Source organism: Vicia villosa, unplaced genomic scaffold, assembly GCF_029867415.1.
Source record: "Vicia villosa cultivar HV-30 ecotype Madison, WI unplaced genomic scaffold, Vvil1.0 ctg.002869F_1_1, whole genome shotgun sequence".
Lineage (NCBI taxonomy): Eukaryota > Viridiplantae > Streptophyta > Magnoliopsida > Fabales > Fabaceae > Vicia > Vicia villosa.
Window position 1 is genome coordinate 164,573 of NW_026706051.1, and position 22,662 is coordinate 187,234.

The following is a 22,662-nucleotide window of genomic DNA, read 5'->3' on the forward strand; positions in this document are numbered from 1 at the left end:
AAGATGATGAGTATGTGAGAACATCAGAATGAACCGTTCGTTGGGTTGTATTTATTTTGCTTATTCTCAAGATCCTTTGAATTGTTTCTGAATTGAAGTGTTGGTTCCATTGCCGTGATCAATTAGATGGCATCTGATATATATACTGAACGGTTTCAGGATGAGGCATACATTAGGTTACGTATATGTTGAAGAAGATTAGAATGAGCCATCCATTAAGCTATAGAAAGAGTCAGCCATCCACTAGGCTGAAAAAGAGCGAGCCATTCATTAGGCTATGTAGGAATAGGCCACACGTTAGGCGAGCCATTCATTGGGCTATCTCATAGGTGGCCATGCATTAGGCGAGCCATACATTAGGCGATATCTGGAGAAGTCATACATTAGACGAGCCATTCATTAGGCTATCTCATAAGGGGCCATACATTAGGCGAGCCATACATTAGGCTATATCTGGAGAGGTCATACACTAGACCGTATCCGTATATATCAACATGAGTCATTCACTAGACTATATCTGAAGGGGAGAGTCATACATTAAACTAGCTTTGAAGGAATGATGTTCCCGGTGAGTAACTGAAAGAATGGTCAGAATGAGTCGTACATTAGACTGTATCCGAACTCGATATATTGAGAAGTGTTTGTAGGAGATGGGCTTAAAGATGCCATCACACTTTGATAGATTGAATTGATTGTCGATCGTCTCAGCACCATGTGCAGTAACTGATTTAGATCTTGTATTATCGATCGTCTCAGCACCGTGTGTAGTAAAGTGATTAAGATCTTGTATCATCGATCGTCTCAGAACCGTGTGTAGTAAACTGATTTAGATCTTGTATTGTATATCGTCTCAACACCGTGTGTAGTAACCGATTTAGATCTTGGAATGTCGATCGTCTCAACACCATGTGTAGTAACTGAATTAGATCTTGTATTGTCAATCGTCTCAGCACCGTGTGTAGTAACTGATTTAGATCTTAAGAAAATGATCATCTCCACCGTTTGTGATGATGGATTTAGATCTTTTAATGTCGATCGTCTCAGCACCTTGTGTAGCAACTGATTTAGATCTTGAAATGATCGTCTCCTCACTATGCATGATGATGGATTTAGATCTTTGTATTATTGACTACTGCTAGGGGACTGATGTAGATGTTAATGCCAGGGGACTAATATGATAAGGACCAACCGATCACCGCCAGGGGACTAAGATGATGAGAAGGATTTTGATTACTGCCAGGGGACTGATGTAGATATCAATGCCAGGGGACTAATATGATCAGGATAGATCTTGGTTACCGCCATGGGACTAATGTACCAAGAGATGTAGCTTCGTATCACAGCCAGGAGACTAATGTAATAAGAAGAAAGCCTATTACTACTCGGAGACTAATGTAATAGGTTGTAGATTGATGTGAATCACTGTCGAGGGACTAACATGATGAGAACTGATAGGAATGATTATCAGAATGAATTTTCATCTGCTGTGATTATCATAATGAATTTTCGTCTGCTGTGGCGACTCTCATTAATTTGTTGATAATATCTATGAATTGTCCTGCAAAATGAAGTTCATTATGCAATGCCATGACATATGATTTATATGACAATTTTTTTAATGAATGACAATGTTATGTGTATGTCATGGGATGTATGATGTATGAATGCAACATGTTGTTAATGACGACAGTAGATTGTAGTATTTTCTAGAGGGAAAATAAATCCCTGAAAGTTGTGGAGTACAAGTCTTCCATTTCAGTAGGAATTTTGGCTTCATGCTCGAGGATGCTCAGCCGAAGATCTTTGACTTCTGCTTGGGGATGAGAACAATTTGAATGACTGATCATGATGTACCCTGCTGGGGATAAGAGAAATGAATAACCCTGTTTTGGAGAAAATAAGAGTATCAGAGGACCGGCAGTGTTGAAGATGTAAACTTTGTTGGGGGACTAAGTCTCTGTCGGGAAGAGAACATTTGAAGATATCTTCTCGAGGGTTACTCTGTGGGGATATTTCCCTGTGAAACCGGCACTATGGGAAAGCATGGATGACTTGAACATTGCCCCCAGTAGTTATAGTGACTGTCATTCCTGGACTTGTATTGATTGGAACACACCGATGAGTATTGATCGAAGTGTCAAACTGGCCTTGCATTGCTTTGCCCTAGCTAGTAGGGACTTTGAAGAGATTCGCCTCGCAAGGACTTTATGAGATGTGTATTATGGATGACATGCCCCCGGTTATCATAGACTTAGGACAATGCCCCGTGTCGATTGGGAAGTAGCTTCGGACCCACTTGGATGCATGCCCCAGATTGTTTGGCATTCATGAGAGATTCTCGGAATCTTGACCTGATTGCCCCAGATCGACTGGATAAACTGTGTCATGCCCCTTGTATACGTAGAAGATGTTGCTTCTGAAATAATTTCTTATGTCGAGATAACTTTTGGTCATTAGTTGTACCTTGTGCAAATTCTTCCTGATGCTAACATTTGAAATTATGTAGCAAAATATGTTTAATAATGAGTTCATAAGATGCAATGCATATGTCTGTCTTGTTTTTTTTGAAAAACATTAAAACAAGAGATGTAAAAGCGTGATATTTATAAAAACATGATGTTCGTAAAAACGAAATATCAACTCAGCATTTGTGGTAAACCTTAAGGAGTCAGGATACCTTTTTGGTGACAATATGCTTTCGAACTAACCATGCTTCAGTTAGGACTTTCAAGGGTTGTAACGTGGCTTGTTTCACGGTTTAAGAAACAAAGGCTAATGGCTCAAAGTTTATTTGTACCCATCCCAATATTCGTGATGTTCTTCGATCCTATGCTTAGTTAACTTTGCATTTAAGTTCTAGCAGGTCTTGAAACCGTAACATTGACATTTGATGATGGTTAAAGTACTGGAAGTTTATTTGGACAGGCGGTCATCCCTTTTTGTAATATTTTCTTTTTGTAATATTTTCTTTTTGAAATATTTTCTTTTTGTAATATCTTCTTTTGTCGATGATTTTTAGCAACCTCTTTTTGACCTTGATTTTGTTATCCCTAACTTTTGCCTGAAGTGTTTATTTTGAGATTACAGTCAGCGGGATGTTTTGATTTTTGATAAGTTTCTTTCATAGGTTTTGACTTGACAATTTTTCTTTTTGATAGATGTTGACTGTCTGACTTAATGGTTATGGGAATCCATCATTGATTGTGTTGAGTAACAACTAGCATGATTGAGTCAACTGAGAATCTACCCTTCCCCAGGTTATGATTAAAGGTTTTAGCTTGTACGTGAAAGAAAAAATTCTACACCTTAGGCTCAAAGGGGGTTGACTAGGGATTAACATCCTTATATCTCCACTGTTTAGGAATAGAAACAATGCATGTACATCGTTAGCACGGTCTGTTCAAAAGTATACTGTATGAGGTTGCGGTATCATTTTCGTCATCCTCCCTCAAAATGTTTACAACTTAGCAGGAGTTGAATATCACAAAACATAAATAAAGTAAAGACACAGTTTAAATGAGTGATACCGAAATGATTTATTCAAGACAAACATATGCAATGCACTAATGATGATTATTAAAACAGATAATGTCTATCATGAGTCAAATGTTTAAACAGACAGGAAAGAAAATTGCAAATAAAAGCAAAGCTAATGACCCAATAATCCATCCTTCTAGACATTAGTCATACTTGTCATGATTAGGCATGGGAGCAGTGATCACCATAGGGGTCTTAGGAGGGTTGAATTTGATTTCCCCATCATCGATCAGATCTTGATTCTTATTCTTCAATGTTCAACAATTTTTAGTGTGATGTCCAGGACTGTTGGAATGGTATACGCACCTCGCATTAGGTTGATAGCCAGGAGCGAAGGTGTTAGGATTCTTAGAAGGGTCCCTTAGAGTAATCAATTTGATCTTCAACAGATGTTGTAATGCTTGAGCCAATGAAATATTGATCTTGGTGAATTGATGCTTAGGTACGTCTGACTTTCGTCGTTATTGTAGTGCCGATGTAAAGATCAAAATTGCCCCAACAGATTGGTTGCGTTTATTACGACCTTTCTGGTTGTGTGCAACATCAGTCATATGGGGCTCCTCAGGTGAGTTGAAATCAGTAATTTTGTTATCAATTAAGTTTTGAATCATATGCTTCAATGGTTTACAATCCTTTGTATCATGATCAGGACTGTTCGAACGATAAGCAAATCTTGCATTATGCTTGTATCCGGGAGCGGGATTTGCTGGAGCAGAGTATGAAGGCAGTAGATTTATCCGACTCTGGTTGAGCAGGTGTTGCAAAGCTTGAGACGATGGCATGTGCCGTGGAGACAATGACCTTTTGGGTTTGGATTTCCAAGTACATTGGCCACCCTGTTGCCTACGCTGATCTTTCTGCTTCTTGGTTAACAAGGTTCTTAGCTCGTCTTGCCCCTTGGACAAATTCAGAATCAAGGTTTGGAACTAGGAATTCTGAGCCTGAAAATTTCTGACTGATTGTTCGAGATTCATTTGTACTGAAATAAACAGCGAGAGAAGATGAGAGGCCTGTTGTGGAAACCTGTTATGCGATGTTATGAGTGCAAATGCAATGTTGTCTAGGATCTTTAGGAAATTTAGTTTGCGAAATTTAGACATAGAATCAGTCACAGCTTCGTCTAAAGAATCTTGGCTTTCGTCCTTGAATGTCCTTCTTTGAGAATCAAGCTCACCATATCGAGTGGGTCATCGCCTCTGATTTGGAATACCTGTTCTTCTGAATTGGAAGGCGTATAGCTCAAGGAAAATAAATTCTCTTTCCCCTTGATAGGTATAGAGTCTTTGATTCGAAAGGCATATAGCCAGAGGAAAATAAGTCTTCTTTCCCCTTGATAGAAATTCAGTCCTTGATTAGCACCTGCAATTGTGCGCCCCAAATTCCTAGGATCCTTGAAAGGGATAGTTAATCATGCTATGGTATGATGTCATGATGTCATGATGTTATGCGAATGCAATGCATCAGGTATGTCGTAAGATAATAAGGACAAACAAATCCTACAAATTAACCCTGCGAGGAAAACAAAGGTTAGTAGCAAACACAAACAAGTCACACAAGTGTCCTTAGGTTTAGAGGCTTGCATGAAGTCCATAGGTAAGTACCTTCCCCACTGGAGTTTAGTTGGTTCAACCTGTCCTATATAAAGATCGGGTTCTAGGGAGCTTATATCATTGACCTTTCTCAAAGGCATTATTTCAGTTCAGCAATCAAATCGCCGACCGAAAACATCCTGAAAGCCCAGTCCATATGAGTGTAGCATCGAGTATCAACCAACTTCAGTTGGAACCAAAGCCAGCCATCTCGCTACTTTCTAATAGGCCAAAGTCAAGTTCAACTAGGGTTCTAGGGAAAAATAGTGCTTAATGACACCACGCGACAGCCAAATGTTTCCCCAGGCCGGATCCCAAGGAACACCAGGACAAACCAAAGTGTCACACTAACGATGGCTACCATATCAACCATAGCAGTATACACCGTACAGTCTCCTTGTTCTCATGCCATATACCTAAGGTACACTAGATCCGGATGTAGGATCTTTCACACAAGAAAATACCCAAACAACCCTTGAAATATAAATCAAACAAGTCAAGCAATTAAATTGATCCTAGCTCTAAGGTAACCCCACTTTTATAATAGTTCCCAGCAGAGTCGCCAGTTCTGTAACACGGTGGGAGAACTGACTATTTAAAAAAATGTTGCGGATAGAAAGAGTCGCCACCGACTTTTATTTTATCCAATTAGACAGGCTAAAAGAACAGAAAAAGACCTTTTAAAAGACTTTGAGTTTGGGGGGTAACTTATACAAAGGGAAGGTGTAAGCACCCTTTGTATCCATGGTTATCCTTGGGCTCTTAATTGCTTAGCTCACTTTTGAATGTTTGAATTGTTTGAAAGTAAGTGTAGTGTGTGAATTGGAAAAGTTTTGAATAAGGACTTTAGCTTGTAAATAAGCGTAGCCTTTTTTGAAATTGTTTTGAAAAGAGTGTGAAAAAGGTTTTTGAATTTTGAAAAGAGCAAGCAATTAAAAGCACCTATCCTAAGTTTAATGTCTTTTTGTTCTTTAAGATTTTCACTTGAAAGGGCTATCCATACCATAAGAAGGGTAGGTATTCCTTTCAGTGGATTTCGAAAAAAGGGTCATCGAGAGTTATGGTTCGCCATAAGGCTATCCATACCATAAAGAGGGTAGGAAGTCTTAGGGAAGGATATAATAGTCATTTAGGAAACCGGTAAGGATACCTTAGCAATCGAAAAGGGACTATCATCATCTTATCATAGGCAACCTCGAGGGACAAGATCATATATATGTAGGCAACATCGAAGGGACTTATGATCTTCTATGATGATTATGAAATGAGGGCATCATTTTCTAAGGTATCCCTACGCTCGAAGGGACTTGACTATTTTGAATGAAGGCAGCATAAGAGAGGAAACCTTAGAGGTGCGTGTGTGCAACAATCACGTGGTTCAATTCAATTATACTATCTTGTAATTAGTGAACTAATTTTAAATAGCAAGCTTGTCACTCCCTTAATTACTAACCACATAATTAAATAGAAAATTAAAGTGCGATAATTAAAATGCGGAAAGTAAAGTCCTACGCTATTACAAGGCCTTAGGATGGGGTATTACAATAAAAACTTGTGGGGAAAAATAGGGCAGAAAACAAAAGGCAAAAATATAAACCTAAACTATTACATGGCTTTGGGACAGTCACAATAAAATTGAACAAAAAAAACTAAAATTATTACAACCTCGGAGCAGATACAAAATTATGATTAATTAGGCAAACAATAAAAAACAGCAAGGCAAAAAGGCAAACCCCAAACGGGGAAAAAGTTAACCACAGTTAATAGACTCAGATTAATAAACCAGCTAGGCAAGACAAAAGGCAAACCCGAACGGGGTAAAGTTAACCACAATTAATAGAAATCAGGTTAAGAAACCTAACAGGTATAAACCTAAAGGTTGAAGAAACCTAGACTAGGGTTGGTGCTAACCCTAAAATTAACTGATTTTAATTAATCCTAATTATTTTGATCAAAGCCCTTAATTAATTAATTATTGGTTGGGAACCTAATTAATTGAATTAAAAAACCTAATCTTGATTAAATTAATGTTAATCCTAAAACTAATTAACCTAAAACTAATTAATTAAATTAATTCTAATTATATTAATCATAATTAATTAATCGTTATTAAAAAATAAAAGTTTGATTTTATAAAAGAATTTATTATTTTTAAAGAAAAAAAGAAAAGAGAATCACTTTTGATAAGAGTTTTTTTTAAAAGAAAGGAAGGAATAAAAAAACAATTGAAATACATAAAAAATAAATTTTTTTATGAAAACCTGGTGTTTGGATCTGGTGTTGCGGGTCCTTGAGGGTGCATCATGGGAAAATGGCCAACAAAGTGTTTGGCCAAAACAAGGTTAATGGTCAAAGGAAGTACCTTCAAAAGTGGATAATAATAATGTTAATAATAAAGATAATAAAAATAATAATAATAGTAATAATAATAACACAGTAAAGGAATTGGGATTTAGAAAATTAAATTATGGACAAAATTACAAATAACCTGATTTGGCCAAATACCAAAAGTTTTTTGGTCAAATACGAATAACCTTGATTTGGCCAAAAGCCAAAAGGCTTTTGGAAAAAAAAACACTTGGGGTACCCCTTGAGGTCAAGGGATAAAGCTCCTTCCACTTGGTCAATCCATAGGAAACCTGTTCATAAACTACTCCAATGTTACGGTTAAGAAAACAAATGGAAAAATAGAAAAGTGATCAAAATAAAATAAAAAAAAATATAAAAACCTGATTATAAATTAAATAAAATAAGATAACGAAGGTACAATTTTTTGAGATTTTTTTGAAAATAGAAATTAAATCAAATAAAATAGAAAAACGAGAAATTTGGAGCAAAAATTCGTAAAAACGAGATTTTTTTGCAATGCTCCTCGATTTTTTTCTGAACTTTTGGAAAAAATTTGGAGCAAACCAAAACAGTAGTTTCAGAATTTGGCTGATAGGCTGGAAAATTTATCATTCTGTTGCAACTGGAATTAGAGTGACGGAAGATTATTCGTAACGGCCAGAAACAATGGTAAAGGGTTTTTTGTGGATGGGTGTAAAATCATGAGAGTTGTTGATTGTTAGTGTATGAGAATGGAGAATTTGGTAGAGGTGAATGGTTGGTGAATGGTTAAAAATAAGGGTTGTTAGTTATTTATAAGAAAACATTAGGTTAAAAGGAAAATGGGTTTGGACATCACTAAGAGCTTAATTTATTTTATTTTCCTTATTTTGAATTATTTAAATGAATAAATCAAAAAAATTGAAATAAAATAATTTAAGGGGTGATTGGATTAAAACTGTGGCCCAATAATGAATTTGCTCAATTTGGACTTTATGCATTGACTCAAAATTTCCTAACTTTTACGAGCCATAATTTTCTCAATTTTCATTATTTGAGAATAATTTTGAATTTGTTGGAAGCTTAGGATGTCCTCCTCAATTATTTTCGCACTTGAAGAATTTTGTCTTTAAAAATGAGAGGGCGAATTTTGGGGTATGACAGTGTGGCTCTAAGTCCTCCTTTCCCAGATTGGCTTGTGTGTGAGAATGTCCCTAAAATTCTTTGCGAACAGTCTAAAAAACACGCTGAACGAGTGGTTCTGACTAAGCACACCTTGTATAATTTCAAAGGACATCTTCATATTGGTCTCGAACACGTTCGTGTTCTGACTCCAATACGTGAAGGTTTGGAACTGGAGAAACTTTTCGATTGATATTTTTCTTCCTTTCTTTTCTGTCTTTATACTGACTTGTCTTGTTTTGATTACAACTCTTGGTCAAAGAAATAACATCAAGAAACCTGCTGCCAATACTCGTAAGGCTGATGTTCTTTCGAAAGGCAAGAAGGTAAGTGGAGACTCTAGCAAGATCGGCAAAAAACCTGTGGTAAATACTTCGACCTCTGGTTTATGCTTCACTTATTGTTGTTTGAATTTTTGACACATTTATTTCCAGAATACAAAACCTCCAGCAACCCCTAAGCGAAAAACTTCGACTACAAGTATTACTATTGCATCAGATGATGAAGACGAATCCCCTCCTCACAATAAATTGGTGGTGAAGAAAAAATAGAAGGTCATCATTCCTTTGGTTAAGGAGAAAGGGTCCGGGACTTTGAAGCCTACAACTTCGAGTGGAAAAATCTCTTCTGACGAACAACCTCAAAAAATGGCTAGGGCCTAACCTGTTGTCGAGAGCCACAATTCGAGCCCAAACAACGTTCTTCCTAAGGTAAGAACTTAATCCTTTACTACCTTATTGTGGTTTGTATCTTGACTTTTAATTCGAATTAAGCTTCTTGAATATTCAGGATGATGTGGGCACTGTCACCTCCAATCTTAAGATAGTAAATCCTTCTGTTGATACTTTACGACTTGAAAGTCCCCCAGGTACATATTTATGACCCTTTTACTTTGTTTAATAAAATTTTCTCTTTCGATAAGTCTTGATCTGATTTAAGTGACTTTTATGACAGCTACTCAAAAATAAACTTCACCAGTTATTGCCCCAGTTATTAAAAATGATGAGCCCTCAAAGAATGCTCCTTCTACTGAGCACGCCGAGCGTGATGATTCCCTTGAGCATGTCGAAGGTGATCATTTTAACGATTCATCCCCAGAAAATCCTCACGTTGGTCAAGACATTGACATGGAGGATAATCCTCAGTTGTCTAATATAGCTGAGGGAGACGAACAGTTTGCAGAGGGCGAAGAAGCTGGCCCTGGGGGTGGAGATAAAACTAAAGATGAAGCTTCTAGCAAACTTGAACCAGAAAAGAGAAAGGATCAACTGTTTGGGAAGATCACTGTTCATTCAACTGTTTCGACCAATACTCCTCCAACACCTTTTTTGGCTGAATTGGAAAATCTCAAAGCTACAAATCCTGTAGGCTTTCTCAAAGCCATGCTGAGTGCGAGGAGTGGTTCGTCTACCAAAGATGGGGCATCTTCGATAGATTCTGGGGACAATATTGCAGAATCCAATGATCAAAGTCTCCTTCGCTAAATAAAAGAAAAGTTTTTCGACATTGACTTGGTCCAAGTGATTAAAAGGGATGCTACCGTCTGTTTTGGAGTAAAGAATTTACTCAAGAAAGTAGATTTTCTCAATGTTTCTGAGGAAGTTTCGCAGGTAATAATCTCACTGGGTTTCTTTCTTGAACAACTCCAGTCGGATCAACTTTGAAGACAAGATGTCTCTCAGAAGTTGAGTGCGAAAGTAAATGCCCAAACTTCTTCATGGAATGATGCTAGCGAATTAAATGTCAAAGTCGAAGCTATGGAGCTCGAGCATTCAAAGTTTAAGAAGGAATATGAAGCTTGTGAGGAAAATATCAAGTCCCGGAAGGAAAAGATCGAACGCCTCAAAGAAAAGATACAGGTTGCAGAGGATCGTCAGGATGAGATCCAAAAGCTAGATCGACAGGAGATAGACTAAGAAGTCCAAACAGGCATTTAACATATCGAGATGGCCCAAAAATTGGAGCCAAAGATCAAAGAGTTGTAGAAGCTACAAACCTTGATTGACCATCATTTAGCTGTCTCTGCTTCCCAGTATGCTCAGATGAAAGTCTCTCTTCCAGCTGACTTTGATATGTGATTCATCTTGTTTTTACATTTCTGCTTCGTAGATCTTTGTCTTGTAATTTTTTTTCTGAATATTTGTTCCTTGGTATTATTTTGTAATATCAGAATATTGTCATTTTGGCGCTTTATGTTTACACCATTTTGGCTTCGCTATGTTCTTATGCTGTTACTTAGCCATTATCTTGATTTCTTGTACGAATGGCTTGTACCTCTTTAGGTATTTTCCATTTACCTTCAGGATCCTTCGATCCTCTGCCAATTCTTCTATTTTATAAGCATTATTCGAAAATACTTTTAAAATTCAAAAAGGTCCTTCCCAATGTGGGGACCATTTACCTAAGGCCTTATTCTTTCGATCCATAGGTAAAATAACCTTCCAAACTAAATCATTAATAACAAAAGTTTTACCTTTCGCCTTTTTGTTATATGCTCTCGCTACTCTTTCCTTTTGTCTCTTTATCATCTCCAATGCCCGCAACCTTTCTTCGTCTAGATCTACCAATTCATCCATTATCATCTCCCAGTATATATTTGGGGGAATCTCCTCTTGCTTCTGAATTCTAACTGATTGCAAATAGATTTCGACTGGAAACACTGCATCATGCCCAAATGTGAGTTGAAAATGTGTAGTGTTGGTTGCTTCTTTGGGTGATGTTCGACAAGCCTAGAGTGGTTGATCCAAGGTTTTATGCCAATTCTTTGGCTTCTTTCCTACATGTTTCTTTATGAAGCCTATTATCACCTTATTGGATGCTTCAACTTGTCCATTTGCTTGAACATAATTAGGTGTGGAGGTAAGCAATATGAACCCCATTTCTTTTGCAAATTCCTGCATCTTTCGACCAGTAAATACTGATCCTTGATCTGTGGTTATGCTTTCTGGGATTCCAAATCTGTATAGTATTTGCTTTGGAATAAATTCAATCACAACTTCCTAGTCTACATTGGCTAATGGCATTGCTTTGACCCATTTTGTAAAATAATCTATTCCCACCAAGATATATCTTTGGACTTTAGATGAAGTAGGTCGAATCTCCCCAATTAGATCCAATGCCCATCCTCTGAAGGGCCACGGCTTGATGATCGGACTTAGTTCATTCGCATGAGAATGTTGGATACTTGCATGTACCTGACATTCTTGACAACCTTTGGCGAAATCTATGTAGTCTTTTAGCATAGTGGGCCAATACATCCCATAACGAAACAATAACCATTTCATCTTATGCCCAGCTTGATGGGCTCCACAAGCTCCACTGTGCATGCTTGACATTGCTAAATAAGCCTCCGTTTCACCAAGACATTTTAACAAAATTACCTCAGGAGTTTTCTTGAATAATTCGTTCCCCATCAAGAAATATGACAAGGCTCTGTATCACACTTTCCTCTCCGTATCAGTCGAAGGGTCCTTAAGGTAATTAACAATTGGACTTCTCCAATCCTTATTTGTTAAAGTATCTATGTTTAGCACTTCGAATTCTTCTTTATTGGCGAAGCCCAGTTGTGTATTTTCTAGATCGGTTGAAGATAACATGGTTGCCATTGCTTTTCCTCTAACTTGAATTAATTCTTCCAACCTTTCTTTCGACACTTTATACCTTGAGGCTAGTTGTGCCAAGTCACCTGCTTCGTAATTTTTTATCGTGGGGACATGTTTTAACTCCACATATTCAAATTTTTTGAGCAGCCTGTTTGTCATGACGAAGTACATGATCAGGTTCTCCTTTATACATTTGTATTCTTTCGTCAGCTGCTTTATCACCAATTCAGAATCTCCTTTAATTTTGACTCTGGTTGCCCCTAATTCCAACAAGGCTTAAAGTCCTGCAAGCAACGCCTCATATTCTGCTTCATTGTTGGAACATAGAGGGCATTCGATTTTGTACTTGAGTTTTGTTGGAATTCCTTCAAGAGAAATTATGCGGACTCCAACTCCACTTCCATCTTTATGTGTTGAACCATCAAAGAATAGTCTCCATGGTTTTATTTCCATGTATTGTTGAGGACTTTCGACCAATTCTTGGTCCACAATGAAGTCTGATACTATTTCTCCATTTACCAATTCGACTGTGCAATATTGGTTTGGACAGCATATGTTTAATGACATCAAAATGAGAAGAAACATAAACATCAACTGGCTTTATATAATACTTAAGTTTTATACAAGAAAAATATAAACAAAGGCAAAGCTTTTCTATAGCATTATACCTAGTCTCTGCATCATCAAGTACCCTACTTAAGTAATAAATGGCTCTTTCGATGCCATTTTCATCCTCTTGAGCTAACATGCTACCTATGGTAGTATCAGAGGCTGATATATAAAGTCTCATGTGTTTCTTCCCGTTTGGGAGTGACATAATGGGTGGATGCATCAGATATTGTGTTATTTTATTGAAAGCCTCTTGATGCTCACTGGTCCATTCGAATCTTCCTTACTTCAGACGGAGTAGAGGGAAAAAGGCTTGTGTTCGCCAACTTAAGTTAGAGATGAATCTTCTTAGGAAGTTTATCTTCCCTAATAATGATTGTAACTCCTTCGTGGATGGTGCTTGCATTTCCATAATAGCCTTTGTTTTATTTTGATTGATTTATATCCCCTTCTTAAGGACCACAAAGCCCAAGAAATCTCCCTCCTATACAAAGAAAGCACATTTAGGGGATTCATCTTCAAGCCATGATTCCTCATTCTTTCGAATGATTGGCGAAGATGATCAAGGTGACTGTCATCTGAAGCAGATTTTATGACAATGTCATCTATATATACCTGCATGAAAGTTTCTATGAAATCATGAAATATAGAATTCATTGCTCTTTGATAGTTTTCCCCAGCATTTTTCAAACCAAAAGGCATAACATCCCATTCATAGGTGCCTATTGCCCCAGGACATCGAAAAGCTATTTTGGAAACATCTTCCTCAACAATGAAGATTTGGTTATATCAAGAATACCCATCTAACATACTTAGATATTTGAAGCCTGCAGCTGAGTCTATTAACATTTCTGCCACATGCATAGGATATTCATATTTAGGGGTTGCTGCATTTAAATCACAAAAATCTATAACACCCTTAAAGAACCATTCTTTTTAATAACAGGTACTATAATGGCAATCCATTCGACATACCTTGTGGTCCTAATGAATTTGAAACGGAGAAGTCTTTCGACTTCTGCTTTAATCTTTGAGAGGATCTCTGGTGCGAATATGCTTGGAGTTTGCTTGATGGGTTTCTTCCCTTCTTTGATGGACAATCTCAATTCGACTAACTCTCTCAATACCAGGCATCTCATCATAGTCCCAAGCGAAACAATCTTTATTCTCTTTTAGTAGCGCGATGACCTTTGTTTTCAAGTCTGGCTCCAATTTTATGCTGACATACGTGATCCTCTTTAAACTCCCGTCTCCAAGATCTACCTCTTCGTGAAGGATAGAAAAACACTTAGAAAGGGGGGGGGGGTTGAATAAGTGTGACTTTAAAAACTCTTAAGATAATAACAATTGCACAATGATTTTTATCCTGGTTCGTTGTTAACGAAACTACTCCAGTCCACCCCCTTAAAGTGATTTACCTCAACTGAGGATTTAATCCACTAACCAATCTTGATTACAATGGTTTTCCACTTAGATACCCTCTAAGTCTTCTAGAGTATACTGATCACAACTTGATCACTCTAGGAATCCACTACTTAGAACCTTCTAAGTCTTCTAGAGTATATTGATCACAACTTGATCACTCTAGGAACCTTTTACAAATTAATGTAAAACAAATTCTTACAAGAGTATTGAAATTCTTCTTAATAAGCTATAATCACAACCGTGATATTTCTCTTAAGTTCTAAGCTTAAATCTCACTAAGATATTACAAGTGTAGTGAGGTTGAAGATGAAGTTTAATAGAGTTTGATTCAGCAGCGTTTCAGCAAGTTTGAAAGAGTTTTAAGAGTTTCGGCAATGTTGATTCTGATCAGAACTTCAATATTTATAGGCGTTTTGAGAAGATGACCTTTGGGAGCACTTAATGCGTTGCGTGATCCGTACAGCTTTGCATTTAATGTTTCACTCTTTTGTCAACTACCTCGAGCCTTGCTTTTCCTGCTTTAACTGGCTTTGCCTTTAATAGCTTCTAACGTTCGTTTTGTCAGTCAGCGTAGCCTGTCATCTTGTACTTGCTTCTGATCTGATGTTTGTAGATACAACGTTTGAATTAATCATATTCAAACAGCTTGGTGCAGAGCATCTTCTTGTCTTCTGACTTTGAAGTGCTTCTAGCGTGATACCATAAGAACTTCAGTGCTTCTGCTTCTGAACTCAAGTTCTTCTGATGCTTCATTGACCATGTTCTGATTCTGCTTGACCATCTTCTAATGTCTTGCGAGAGCATGTTCTGATGTTGCATACTTGAACCTTCTGAGTCAGTGCTTCTTGTGCTGAATTGAGCATACTCTATATATATTTCTTGAAATGGAAAATGCATAGGATTAGACTACCACATTGTCTTATACAAAATTCATATACAATGTTATCATCAAAACTACGAATATTGATCAGAACAATTCTTGTTATAACAATCTCCCCCTTTTTCATGATGACAAAAACATATATAATTGATATGAATTTGCAATCAGAATATCAGATGACTAAAGACAATTACACAGTTATAGCATAAGCATATAAACATAGTGTGTGAATATGTCTCCCCCTGAGATTAAAAATCTCCCCCTGAAATAAATACTAGAAGAATTTAAAAATAAAAGACTTCCCTGAGTATTTTCCATTTCAGTCGAGACGTTCACATTTGCCTAGAACTTCAGAACATTCAGAGCTTCTTCTTCTTGCTTCCATAGGAAAACTTCAGAGCTTTGAATTTCTTCTTGAATCATAACATTCTTGATTGTATCAGAACATTCTTGAATGTATTAGAGCATCATCAGAGCATCTTTACATCCTGAAATGTTTCAGAACAAACTAGACAAAAATAGTCAGAGCATAAATGAATCAGAACATTCTTTTAAGAAAGAACATGTATCAGAGCAAACTTTGATAAGTTCTTAAAAAGAATATGTATCAGAACATATGAGAGATAAGAATGTATCAGAGCATATTCTGCCACGAGAATATCAGAACATTATTTCTTCTTGCTTCTGATCTTGAAGCTTCACAGCACTAAGCTTGCTTCAATTCCAAGAACATGCTTCTTTATAGAATTGCTTTTCCCCATGTATTTGCTTCTCATGTTGAGCTTTTTTAGAATATCTTCAATCCTGCAAAAAATCTCAAAGACATAGAACTTGCAAATAATGTTAGGAATGTTGACACTTAATCCCAGTAACTGATATAATAAACCAAATCAATTATCATGTTTCTCCCCCTTTTTGTCATAACATCAAAAAGCATTTAAAAGATTCAGAAGAAAAACAATATGAGTGAAGAAGATAATATTTCATTGATTTAACAAAATATCAGAAGATACAAAAGGATAGAAGCAGATGCAAGAACCAGATGCAAGAAACAAGAAAACATCTAAGACCAAGACACAATACGACTAGCCTAGCTTAGAAACTATTTTGGCCAGAAGATTTTGAATCTCAGAAGTGCTTTCTGTCTGTGTCTTCATAAAATATCAAAATTCATTGTGAGTATCTTCATGCTTATCCAGACGAGAAGTAAGATCAGCTTGATTCTTTTGAAGAGCCTTCATGGCATTCACCATAACAGAAGGTTCATCAGAAGAAGCTTCACAGCTATCATTCAATGGAGTAGCATGCTCAACAGCAGCATCAATCATGAGAGCATCATCTTAATTTTCTTGAATAGGAAGTTTCTCAGCAAGATGATTCTCAGCATCAGCTTCTGGATATACCATAACTAGTGCTTTCTCAGAGGGATTCTCCCTTAGCCAGTTGAATAATGACTGAAAGTCTCTAGTCAGAACACTATAGTGAGGCTTCCACACAACCATAGCAAGTGAGTGCACTTGTTCAGGCACATCTTCTGCAAGCTCATCGACAAATTCTTTTTCTTCAAAACAATGCCTGCACCTGAGAGGACTGTCCCAGAATTCTTCATAGGGCCTGAGAATTCTAAGAGGACCTGGAGCTTCTGCTTCACAAGCCTTCTGAAGCTTCAGAAACTCAGAGTTCATCTTTCTTCTGAAAATTCTCCAAAGATTTCTCATAGCAACATCATCCATCCTGGCATGATGTGCTGCCTTCAAGGCTTCTAACCCTGTCTGCATCTTTAGTTTTAATAATTCAAAACATACACCAACAGAAACTTTCCGGCGGGATTTGAGTCTGGTGATGGCAGAATCTGGGTGTAGAAAGAAGTAAGGAGCAGATTCTCTATCAAGAGAGAAAGATGATTCTGCTTCATTCTCAGATTCTAACACAACCAGCTCAGGTTCAGAACAAGGTTTTGGTGTGAAGTTGCACTCACGGAACAATTGTTCTAACGACTCAGAATTTGGAGATTCTGATGCAATGGGATTATTTTGAGTAGGGGACAAAATAGGTTCATAGTTTGAGTGAGGAGGAGGTTGAGAAGTGGAGATATTTGTGTGAGGGGGAAAGAGAGTTTGAAGGGGTGGAATATCAAGAATGGTTTCAGAAACAGGGTGGTCAGAAACAATATTGGTTTTGGGTGAAGAAGGAGGGGTGAGAACATTGGTGTTTGGAGGTGAAATGGCAGGGGCTGTTTGTGGTTGATTTCCTGGTTGAGGTGTAGCAGGAACTTCTGTTGGTACAGATTTTGAACTTAAAACTGGTTCAGAGTTAGGTTCAGAAATATGAATACCTGAAGTGCTCTTCTTCTGAGGCCTCTCAGAGTCAACTTCACTAGCCTTTCGCTTCTTCTTCTCATAAACGGCCTTCACATTTTCTAGAGCAATTTCTCTCTTTCTGACAGCTTCCTTCTTTTCTTCTTCCTTGTTCACTTCTTCTTGATTCACTTCTTCTTCTGATCTCTTTTCTACTTCAACAACTTTCTTTTTCTTCTTCTTATTTTTCTTCTTCTTCTTCTTCTTCTTCTCTACGTCCTTCTCATCATTCTTCTCATCATCTTCTTTCTTTTCTTTCTGAGATTTCTTCTTTTTCTTCCTTTTCTCAACATCTTCTTTTTCTTCTTCTTCATTTTCAACAATAACCACTTCATTTTCTTCAGCAACGGCTTCTTCTTGATTTCTCTTCTCTTTGTTTATAGAAGGAAGATCTAGCTTGCGCTCTGTTCTTCTTTCCTGATGATAAGCAGCTTCTGGGACAACTTCTGGAACAACTTCTGATACTCCAGCCTTGGAAGTAGAAAGCCTCTAACGGCTCACTCCAGTAGGAGCATCGACAACACCACCCTCCCTGAGAACGTTAAGATAGTGAACCTTAACTTCTGGTAGTTCATTTCTGAAGAACATTTTAAACTCAACTAGCACAGGACCTCTTTTGTTTCTAACTCCTGGAATAGGTTGAGGAGCATTTCCAACAACTTGAATAAGATTCATCTTCCTCAAGGTATTGGCATTCAAGATACTTCCAATGATAGTTGTGGTTGTCGTTTTTTTTTACCTCCCCTTTTCACTTGGGAGGACGGCACGCTAGACCCTTCACGCGAAATTTGGAAGGAGAATGCGCCCGTGGTGGGAGGAATTTTATTTCAGTTCTTCCTACGATATCACACGAACTTTCTTATTTGTCCTACGAGTAGGAAAGGGGAAAAAAGATCTCAACTAAACCCTAGGAGTTTGCTAAGTGTGGGAATTCACCTAGACTAGAAATTCTGGAGTCCGGGAGGTCGGTTATACATAGGGAAGTGTTTAAGCACCCTACATATCTGTAGTACTCTACAGGAACCTTCTCTGTGTCTAAATGTGTTTGTGCTGCTAATGATTATTGGGAAAGTTTCTCCTTTGTATTAGGAGAAGGAATTGAATTGAATAAAAGAAAGACAGACTGACTGACTGACTATTTTTGGTATTTTATTAGCTCGCTGAGATTCCTTGTGAACCTCATGCCTACATATCCCTAATGGAAGTCAGAGCTTAATGTAGTTCGGGGAACTAATTGATTATTAATTATTTTTGGGTGCCTTGCTTGAAGCTCAAGGTTGAAGCTTGAATTAAATCTCTGTTTACAGTAAAGAGACATGAAGTCATCTTTATAGAGAGGTATTTCTACTATTCCACCACAAACATTAAAAGAGTGACAGAATAACTGAATTCATTTCATTCAAGAGGGGGACCTTACTTGTGTATGTGCAAGTATACCAGTCAAATGCCTCTTAAATGAAAGAAAGATGCTCATCCAAATTAGGGAAAGTTACCACATGTCTGGGTTTTACTGCCAGCTCATGCCTTTCAAAATCCTAAATGGGAGACTTGATTAAAATGATGAAATGATGTAATGTTTGTTTGTTTGAATGTGGTGAGATAGAAGAAAGATCTCTCTATAGAGATAAGCTATGTCTATCTACTGTATAAAAGATTTGATTTTTAGCTGGCTTGTATGAGGCCCAAGCTTGAGGCTTTTTGATTGATTGATTATTATTATGACTCTGGGAGAAAACTCCACTGGGGGATTAATTACAAGGAATTTTTATGTTCTGTACAAAGCCCAGAATTGAGGCTGACTCTACTTAGGGAAAATCTATTTTGATGGGTTTTATTTGGTGTTCTGTACAAAGCCCAGAATTGAGGCTGACTCTAACTAGGGGGAATATTATTTTCTGCCTTGTATGAAGCCCAAGGTTGTGGCGGACTCTTAAATGAACTGAGTATGGATGACTCTATGGGAAAATATCCTAGATGTTAGGAGTCTTTGACACATGAAATATGGTTTATCTGCCTTGTACAAAGCCCAAGGTTGTGGCTACTGAACAATGAAGGACTCACTGGGGAAGACTCTATTATCTGCCTTGCACAATGCCCAAGGTTGAGGCTGACTATTAACAAGGAGTTTTATTGTTTTTTGGTGCCTTGTATGAAGCCCAAGGTTGAGGCTAACTGTTTTTGTTGGATTTTGACTCTACTGAAGGATTTATTTATTAAAAGACTGATTTTTTTTGGAAGCTAACCCTTTCCAGGGATTTTGACTCAGCTGGAGAAATTGTCTGTTAAAAGACTGATTTTTGTCATGTTTTTGGAGGCTGACCCTTTCCAGGGGTTTTGACTCTTTTGGGGAAATTATCTCCTAAGAGAAATGAATCTTTGGTTTTTTGAAGAAGTGATTTTGGAGGCTAACCCTTTCCAGGGGTTTTTGTTTAAGATGAAAGAATGATTTGGAGGCTAACCCTTTCTAGGGGTTTTTGTTTAAGATGAAAGAATGATTTGGAGGCTAACCCTTTCCAGGGGTTTTTGTTTAAGATGAAAGAATGATTTGGAGGCTAACCCTTTCCAGGGGTTTTTGTTTAAGATGAAAGAATGATTTGGAGGCTAACCCTTTCCAGGGGTTTTGTTAAAATGAAAGAATGAATGGAGGCTAACCCTTTCCAGGGGTTTTTATTAAGATGAAAGAATGAATGGAGGCTAACCCTTTCCAGGGGTTTTTGTTTAAAATGATTGGCAGAAAGATTATCTAGTGAGACTTCTTGTTTAAAGCCCAAGATGAAGGCTGACACTGACTGAGGATAAGCAAACATGGATCCTAGACTCTGCTAAGGAAAATTGATGAAGATAAGGGTGACAGAGACTGTCCATGTCTCTCATTCCAAAAGGTGTACTCAATGTAAAATTGAGACAAACTTAGCTTGTTTTAAAGTCTGGTTTAAATTGGAAGAAACTCACCAGGGTATGTTAAAAGGTGACTAAAGACCTATTCCTATGTTTGTAAGAAACCTGATGGGTCCTTGTATACAAGCTCAAGAGGAAGCTGGAAATGCTTTTAAGAAGCCTGTGGGTCCTTGTACAAAGCCCAAGAGGAGGCTAATCGAGGGTCCTTGTTATAGCACAAGAGAAAGCTATGTAGTTTTGAACTTATTTTGGCTCTAAGCAAATGGGTAAGAGGTTTCACCGGGAATAATTCCTCTTTGGGTGGATGTGTCCTATTTTTGGATTCTAAGGTTTTTGCCAAGATGTTTCACCGGGAATAATTCATCTTGGGGGTTTGAACAACAGATCTCTAATTAGGAAAGAGCCTTCACCGGGAAGACATTCTCAATCCTAGGTCATATTCCTATAATATATATATATAGTTTAACTGTCCTAGGGTTTACACTCAAACGTAGTTCTAATATATATAAACAGTTCTATATTTGACAATAATTTAAATAAAGACTGTAAATTGAAAGCTTGTAAAGCCTAACCTGGATGGAGTGGAGGCCTTTGAAGAAGTATGTACGAAGCCTTACCAGTAATTGATGGATAATAGTTGAATATATATATGATAAACAGTTAATGTTTCTTTTGAAAACAGAAGAAGTGAAGATGGACATAGGTCACATAGGTATCTGAAGAGTTTCACCGGGAATAATGCCCTTCAAATACCAGAAGAATCTTTTGAAAACAGAAGGAAGATTTTGAAAATACAGTTTTGAAAAACAAACTATGAAAAGAAAAAGGTGTTGGGACTTACACTCTATTAGAGGCCCACTTGAAAATGATTTACTGTTATAAAAACAGTTGGAAAAAAAAGATTGAAATGATATAAGGTTTTGTTGTTTGAAAACCTTAACCGTCTGCTTAATCGGAGATTGAAAACAGTTTTGCAAATTGACAAAAGTCAACTTAATTAAGGTAAAGATAAAATCTATACCTAATTAAGACCTAAATAATTAGGGTTTTATCATAAAATTATTCACAAAGTAATTAGGTTAAAACAAAATGAAAATGTATATTTAAAGTATTTAAGAAAACACTTAAAACATACTATTTTAAACCTAATAAAAATACATGAAATAAATAATGTTTTTATGATTTTTTTGATTATTCACAAAATAGGTATATTAAATAACAAGTGTGTATTGTCAAAAAAAAAATAACAAGTGTGTGAAAAATGAAGTGAAAATGATTTAATTTGATAGGTTTATTAATTGTGTGAAGTTTGTATAAAAAAGGAATGAAAATGGGTGCTAAAAAAAATTGGTTTGGCCCTAGAGAGGTTCGAACCCACGCCCTTCATGATCACATTTCAAAACTTAACCAACTGAGCTGCGCGCGCGGCTTGTTAACTATATACACTCAATATATTATATTTTCAGATAAGCCAGGAAATTCAAATTTTACGCGCGCCATGTTCATCTTCTTCCTCGAGCTTCAGATTTTCAAATTCCTAACTCTCTGGTTTCTCAACTAAATGGCATGATGTAAACATCAATCTCACTCGTTTTTGGACAAGGAACATGATCATGGGCTCAAAATTCATTTATTCTAAGTGTAACTAACGAATTTCATCATGAACACGAAGAACATATAAACCCTAATTTTAAAATTAAATGATGCACAAGATGAATAAATGAATGATGATAGAGGGTTTTCAATCCTCTGATGATGCTGAACAAGATAGAATCGAGCTTTACCACAAAGAGTGCTTAAATTAAAGAGGTGGAGTTCAGAAACTTACCTCTGAAAATGGAGAGTAAAAATGGCGTTCCTCCACTTACAGAAGTGATCCAGGTGCTTGGATCACCTCAAATGAACCCCTTTGAGATGTTAGAATGCTTACTTTCCAAAGATAAGCTCTGGTTTGAAGAAAACGATTCTTCTTGCCAAAGAACTTTGAAAAACCATAAGCATGAGAAGAGAAAGAGAAAGCAAGGAATATGGTTGCTTTGGTGTGTTTTTTGAATGAGAAAGAGCCCTCTATTTATAGGCAAATGATTCAGTACTGATTGAGAGAGTGAGCTTGCTTAGTGAAGTGAGTTTGGTTTCTTAGCCATGAAGAAAGTTTGAAAATATCCAAATGCAATGATGCACTTTCGGGCTAGCTTCCCCAACCATTGATCTTGCAGGATCTTAGGGGACATTTCTGATTCAGAGGAGGGCTCTAA